The sequence below is a fragment of the Rhincodon typus genome, chromosome 5 (assembly GCF_021869965.1).
Source record: "Rhincodon typus isolate 14 chromosome 5, sRhiTyp1.1, whole genome shotgun sequence".
Lineage (NCBI taxonomy): Eukaryota > Metazoa > Chordata > Chondrichthyes > Orectolobiformes > Rhincodontidae > Rhincodon > Rhincodon typus.
Window position 1 is genome coordinate 83,426,811 of NC_063336.1, and position 7,674 is coordinate 83,434,484.

The 7,674-nt window shown below is 43.7% G+C and overlaps 1 protein-coding gene across 3 annotated transcripts in view; it reads left to right on the plus strand.

Moving 5' to 3' along the window:
• Window positions 1-5,262: 5,262 nt before the first annotated feature.
• LOC109927050 (TATA box binding protein) overlaps window positions 5,263-7,674 on the plus strand; it is a 48,592-nt gene continuing 46,180 nt past the window's right edge. For 2 of the 3 annotated variants that reach the window (XM_048596572.1, XM_020526945.2), the window contains exon 1: window positions 5,263-5,372. The gene's annotated coding sequence lies outside the window, so the exon portion shown is untranslated. Of the gene's footprint in view, window positions 5,373-5,649; window positions 5,670-7,674 lie in introns of those variants that run through there. The other variant, XM_048596571.1, reaches the window with a different exon arrangement.

Below are 7,674 nucleotides of genomic sequence, written 5' to 3' on the forward strand. Positions count from 1 at the left end.
ATGGCTTGAGCTGTAATCTGGTAAAGGTTGGATTTTTGGGGCACATTTTGACAGTTTTCTTTCCTGGTTCCTCAGTCATATCTTTTCTTTTCTATCATTCCTCCTTACGCATTAGACCATTTAATATACAGCAAAAACTGATCATTGCAGCATCAGGGTTCAATTGGCATTTTCAGCCTTGCAATAGGTGGTTTCCCTTCTGAATGCTTAAGGCAACTATTTGTTTTTCATCAACTGCTTTTGGATTTCCCGCTGAACATTTCACTGTAATTTGGCTGCCAATGCTTTCTGATCACTTCAATCTTTTAAAATTTTCATCTTTCACTTGTACATATTGACAGCATGATAGACTGCTATTTATTTTTAAAGGGAACATGGAATTTTTGGGCTGAGTGAAAATCTTACATGTAATATTAGTTGCCATTCTATTATCATTAATTAGTCATATAGTGTTTTGTTTATGGTCCTAGATATACGGTGGCTTTGGAAATTTAAGTGTAATTTAAAGCTTTTAATCTATAATAGGTAAATGTTTTAAAATCAAGTATATCAGTGAAGGAACATGCATAATGTCTATATAAGACTGAGAAAGAATAACAGCAACAATCAAACGCAGGGAAACAGAAAAAATAAGAAAAGTCTGTGTGTAGAGGAACATCCAGCAGCAGTGGTGACTGTGAGGGAGGGCGGTTTGAGCAGTCGAATGGCCCATTGCTAGAAAAAAAGGGTGTCATTTAGACTCCTCAACCCAACGTAACCCACAGTTTTCGTTCCAACTAAATACTCCCTGTTTAACCAGAATTTCTCTTCATATTTGTCATCTCTGTACGTCTGCTTCTTGATCTTTGGGCCAACTGGATGTTCGAAGAAGTCCGCAATGGATCTTTGAGGTACTGACAAGAGTTTTTCGTGACAGCAGTGGTCCCTCACAGCTACAGTGAAGGTTTTACAAGGACACACAAGCTGAAGAGGAAGACCTGGTTTCCATACTTCTGGAGCTGGTAAAGTTGTTCAATTATATCATTCTTCTGGATCTCTCAGTTAAATTGACAGGCAGCCAAAGAACTGCCTAGCAGACGCATTGAAGGATAGGAACATCCAGATGAAGGTCAGGAGACTTAATAGTGACAAATCTCAATTACCTTTCTTTGACGTGCAGAACACTTCAACCAGATCGTGGGAGATTAGTCTCCCAAGCAAGTGACTACAATCAAGGAGGTGACTGTTAGCTCAAACAGATGTAAATCACAGGCTGAAGAGGCAGGGGAACAGATTTCTGCACAGCAAGTATAGATTCAGCTCTTATCCTGTTTCCACAGTATGCATTGTGGCTGATCCCGCCCCAGGGTGTTGGATGCTCCAAAGAGGTGCTGAAAATGTGACAGGGCTGGGCATTTCAAATGAGTCTCAACAAACAGAGACACCACTGCTGTTAAAGACAGAGAACTCATCCAGAGCAACAGCCTATGATTCTCAAAAGATGTTAAAAAATTGTTGGGCCTTCCATCAAGAGCCAGGCTAGCAAAGGGGGACAAGGTTCCTTCAGGAAGAGGCTGAATCTTATGTAGAAATACCAGAGACATGCCGTACAGTGAGAAATTTGGCAAGATAGAAATGCTGCGCCTAACTGACACAGGATTGGTGATGTCAAATGTTGATCACTAACTTTTCTGTGAGCATCTTGCTGAGAAGTGTTGCTATCTCTTCTTTCATCCAGGTCTCTACTTCACACGTGTCCAACAATCTCTATCAAGGCTATATCAAGCTCTCCCTACCTGCCCTCAATCTCACATTTCATAGCTTGGATATTCTGGTAGTTCATGACCTGATCAATGCTCCTGTGGAAGTAAGGAAATTGAGAATGTCCATGGTCAAATATGTTAAAAGCTTTCCAGGTATTCTTGGAAAGCATGTGACAGCTATGAGCAGATTAAAGTTAGCAGATGGGGCGCAAGATTCTTCAACTCTGCTTTGTGCACAAGATGTAATAGCCTGTAAAGGACCACAGAAGGTTGTAGTATAGGGGATTGGGCTGTTCCTACCTACTTGCACCATCACTGTTCTTGAAATCTCAGACTAGCATCTCCAACTGGTCAACATCAGGCCACTGATTACAGTTTTACGAAGACTCCTTTATGCCACACAATCTAATACTTCATTGATGTCAAGGACACCGCCTCACCTCTGTAATTCAGCTCCTTTGTTCATATTTGGACCAAGACTGCAACGAGGCCTGGAAATCCATGATCCTGGCAGAAGCCAAGCGAAGCATCTGCGAGCTAGTTTTGACTAAATAGATGCTGCCTGTTAATACTATTTTTAATCCTTCTTTCATTCACTTTGCTGATGATGAAAAGCTTGCTGATTGGGCGGTAATTGGCTGCATTGATTTTCTCCTTTTTTTGTGAACAGGACATATCTGAGCAATGTTTCAAATTGGTGGGTGGATGGCTGCATCACAGCTATACTAGAACTTAGCTAAGACTAGCTTTGCAGCAGAAATTAGTACTGCAGCCATGAACAGACTCCACATCCAGCATGCTCAGCTGTTTCTTGATACTATATACAAATTAGGCCACTCAGCCCCTCAGTCTGCTCTGCCATTCAAGGCAAAACTTACGTCCTCCCAAAGGTAAATGTCATTAGTTTTCCATTAGATAACCTCTGTTAGGAGGTGATGGCATGGTGGCAATTTCACTAGTCATGATATATAAATGGTCACTGATATTTTGAGGACATGCGATCAAATCCCTTCATGGCAGATGATGAAATTTGAATTCAACAAAAAGCTAGCTTGACAGCAAGAAATGAAGCTGCGCTGATTGTTGTAAAAATCCATCTGATTCACTCATGCCCTTTTGGGAAGGAAAACTATCATTATCTGACCTAGCCTACATGTGATTTCAGACCATGAGATTGACTCTTAACTGCCGTCTGGGCAATTAGGGATACATAACAAATGCTGGACTAGCCAGCAACACCTATATCCTAGGAATGATTGCATGGTAAGCAGCACAAATCAACATAGATTGGGTGCATTGCGAGCATACTTCCAATACTAATAGAAAAACAATGGATTCATCAAATAGTAGAATAGTAATGTAGTTTAAGCTTGACTTGGTAGTTTGCAATCATTTCTGAATCAGAAGTTATGGGTTCCAACCCCACTCTTGAATTTTAACATACAAATGATGCTGATGCTTCACTGCAATACAGAAGAACAACTATTCACCTGTTGTAGATGGAAAGGGATATCCCAACAATGTGAAAAGGTAACATATAAGTACAAGCTGATTCTAACATTGATTAGGATGCAATCAAACATGCATAGTTAGGAGTAAACCTGTAACTATATGAACGCTTATTCACAAACCTCGCCTGCAGATAATGTGTTCTAGCAACTGCTACTTCAAATGGGGTAAACTTGCCATAGGCCGACAGGAACATAGGGCTGCTTTCTCTTAAAGAGAAAGTCAGAAGTCACAAGACACAGGGTTATAGTCCAACAGGTTTATATAAAATGACAAAGCTTTCAGATTGCTGCTCCTTCGTCAGGTGAAGTGCCACTTACAGTCAAAGTTTTACAGTCAGAAAGAGATCATTTGGCCTACATGCCTGTCATCATCCACCTATCTACTGTAGGCCCATTTCCCAGCATTTGGCCGTTTATGTTTTAAGTGTTCATCCCAACATTTCTTAAATGTTGAGAGGGTTCCTGCTTCTACCACCCTTTCTGGCAGCAAGTTACAGATACCCTCCAACTATCAATGTACCTTATAATTTTGGACACTACAATCAGGTCTCTCTTCAGCCTTCTCTGCTCTAAGGGAAACAATCCTAAACTGATTTCTCTTCATAGCTGACATGCTGTAGGCTGGGCAACATTCTGGCACCCTCTCTGGTGCAATCACATCCTCCCCATAGTGTGGCGACCAGTAGTGCACACCGTACTCCTGCTGTGGCCTAGCTTCATATACAGTTCCATCATAACTTCTGTTCTTATATATTCAATGCCTTGACAAATAAAAGCAAGTATCCCATATACCTCTTTAAACACCTTATCCACTGGCTCTGCTGTTTCAACAATCAGTGGACATTCCAAGCTGTATTTCCCTTACCTTGTTAGTCCTTCCAGACAAATCATCTCACACTTAGCCGGATTGAATTCTATTTGTCACTGATATCATTGAACAGTCTAGGCTTTCCTCCTTGCTACTTACTACACCACCAATTCCTGAAGGATGCACTTTAGGGAAGGAAACTGCAATCCTTAGCTGGTCGGGCGTACATGTGACTCCAGACCCACAGCAACGTCGCTGACTCTTAAGTGGCCTCTGGGCAATTAGGGATAGTAGGAACTGCAGATGCTGGAGAATCCGAGACAACAAGGTGCAGAGCTGGATGAACACAGCAGGCCAAGCAGCATCATAGGAGCAGAAAGGCTATGCTGTGTTCATCCAGCTCTGCACCTTGTTGTCTGGGCAATTAGGGATGGGCAATAAATGCTGCCTAGCCAGCGACGCCCTCATCCCGTGAATGAATAAAGAAATATAAAATTATATAGATAACACAGTGTGGAACTGGAGGAACACGGCAGGCCAGGCAGCATCAGAGGAGCAAGAAAGCTGACATTTCGGATGGGGACAGTTCTTCAAAAATGGGTTCAGAAATGTGTTATCTCAGACTCCAGCATCGGCAGTTCTTACTATCTCTATAAAATTATGTACTCGTGTCTAAACTCCGCACTCCCCCCTCCCCCCGTGATTACCGAAAGCGTCCATCCTAGTCGTTCACCACTTGCCACATTAATTGAAAGACAAACAGATTCATGAATACAGATCGAATAACTCTTGCCTTGTCGGTCAAACATATTACTAACAAAAAAGTGCTTAAATGAAATAAAAAAAACTTTGTTGTTAATGCCTAGATGTTGCTCCCCCATAGAGATTAAATCTGTACTGTAAAACTAAGAGACCTTACTGAAACCCCGGAAGGAGATTCGATGAAAAAAAGGATTTCGCATTCATCGAATGCTCATAATTTGAATGCCTACGCCAATTTCGTTTGTAGCATAAGCCCCTCAGATGCTGCGAGTTTATAGGAGCGAAATCCTCTTCCTGACAGTCTCATCCCAGGACCATGAAATAGCAGTTAGGCTTGGTGAAACATCCCCCCCACCAAACCACGCAACCGAAAGCACGAACAAACAGCAGCCTTTCCCGCTTCCTCGCGAGCGAGACTAGGTCACGTGATTGTGAGCGCGCCCACGCGGTGGCGGCTGGGAATGGCTGGCCCACGGTTCCGAGCGCCAGCTGGAAGTGACGGGGTTGCCGGGTGATCGAGTGCGAGCGGCAGGGACATTCAGTTTCTTGGTGAGTCAGTCAGTCAGTCAGTGAGTGAGTGAGTGGCCGGTAGGGGTGTGGGAGATGGAGAGGGACAACATCTCCTCAAAACAGGTCTTACAGTTTCCAGGCTGGGGAATCTGAGGACAGCTGTTGTCGTTGCCTGTGCTATAGCTTGGGCCTGTACCGGCTGTTGCGTGCATTCCCCGGTGTTCAAATGGGTTGTGAAAGAGTCCGGTTGAATGTGGGGGGTGTTGGAGACTGGAGGAATCGACGGGTCCCACCGGGGTTGATGGTGTTCTCAAGAGAACTGTGTGTAAACAAATGGTGCATATTTGTATTTATCGCTCCCTCTCGCCCTCTGTCCTATTCTTTCCCACCATCTCTCTCACCACTTTCCCCCAACCCCCCACCACCTCCAGGCCACCCAATTTTCCATCTCCTTTTTCACCAACCTCGGTGACATCATCCACTTCAGACTTTGTTTCTCTCCCCTTTATCTCATTTTCTTGTACCTATTGCTGCCTCCCTGTTGATGCCCTCCTCAATGACATCCCTATTTGGCATCCACTATCTCAGCCACCTGCTCCTTTGGGACCCTCTGCCTAACCGACCCCTCACTCTTGACATCCCCACTCCTCATTGACATCCACTGCCTCTCACCACCCACCCACCTTCTTGATACCAACTGCCTCACCTTAGCTTCTGTGGTACCCACTGTCCCATTCCACTTGATGTCACCTTGGCACCCAACATCTTGTAACCTTTACTGTTTATTTTGTAAAGCTATGATAGTGAGTAGAGTGGGTTTTTTTTATTGTATGTTTTATTGAGATTGGTCTCTTGATTAAACTGTAATAATATAAAACATAGGTACGAGGTTAGCCTGGAGCAGTGTTTTTTTTTAAGAGCAGTTAAGAATGTGTGGTATATTCCGGGTCTGTAGATAGTTAAGATGCAAAGATGGCCTTTGGAAGAGTGATGTGCTCTTCCTGTCAGATGTGGGAGATTAGGGAGTGTTTCCATGTTACTGATGATTATGTTTGCAGGAAGTGCGTTTGGTTGTGAATCCTATTGGATCACGTGGATTAGTTGGAGCGGCAGTTAGAGGCAATGAGGAATTTACAGAAGCTAAGGAGTGTGATAGATGGCAGCTGTAAGAAGGGAGAAAAACCACTGAAACAGTCAGGTAGATGGGCTACCCACCAGGAAAGGTAGGAAGGGAGGCATGTCGTGCAGGAGTCTCCTGTGGCTATCCCCATCTCAAATAAGTATGCTGTTTTAGAAAATGTAGGGGGTGATGGATTCACAAGGGAATGTGGTGTGGACAGCCAGGTTTCTGGTACAGAGGTTGGCTCTAATGTAAGGAGAACTACACCAGGATCCAAGCAATGTGATAGGGGACTGTGTAGTCAGAAGCACAGATGGACATTTGTGGCCAACAGTGAGAAATCAGAATGGTGTGTTGCCTCCCGGTGCAGGGATCAAGGATATCTTGGAGAATGTGCAGAACATTCTCAAAGGGGAGAGAGGGCAGCAGGAAGTTGTTGTACACCTGAGAGCTAACAACATAGGAAGGGGAAAGGATGAGATTCTGAGGAGGGTATATAGGATGTTAGGCAGCAACTTGAAAAGGAGGTCCTTGAGGGTAATATCTGGATTACTCCTGGTGCCACTGGCTAGTGAGGGTATAGGAAGATGGAGCAGATGAATCCGTGGCTGAGGAGCTGGGGCAGGGGAGAAGGATTTACATTTTTGGATCATTGGAATGTCTTCTAGGGTGGAAGTGACCAGATTAAGAAGGGTGGATTGCACTTGAATTGGAAGGAGACTAATATACTGGTGTGGGATTTGCTAGAGCTGCTCGGGAGCATTTATACTAGTGGGGGGGAGGGAAGAGGCAGGAGCAACGTAGAGAATGAGGTAGGACTGATAAATTAAACTGCATTTATTTCAATACAAGAGCCCTAACAGGTAAGGCAGATGAACTCGGGGCATGGTTGCAAACATGGGACTGAGATATCATAGATATTACAGAGTGGCTTGGGAGTGGACACGACTACTAGCTTAATGTTCCAGGGTATAGATGCTATAGGAAGGGATAGAAAGTGATGCAAGAGAGGAGGGGGAGTGGAGTTTTTGATTAGGGATAACATTTACAGCTGTACTTAGGGAGAATATTCCTGGGAGTACATGCAGGGAAGTTACTGGGTGCGACTGAGAAATAAGAAAGGGATGATCACCTTATTGGTATTGTACTATAAACCCCAATAGTCAGTGGGAAATTGAGAAACAAATTTGTAAGGAGATCTCCGTTATCTGTAAGAATAAT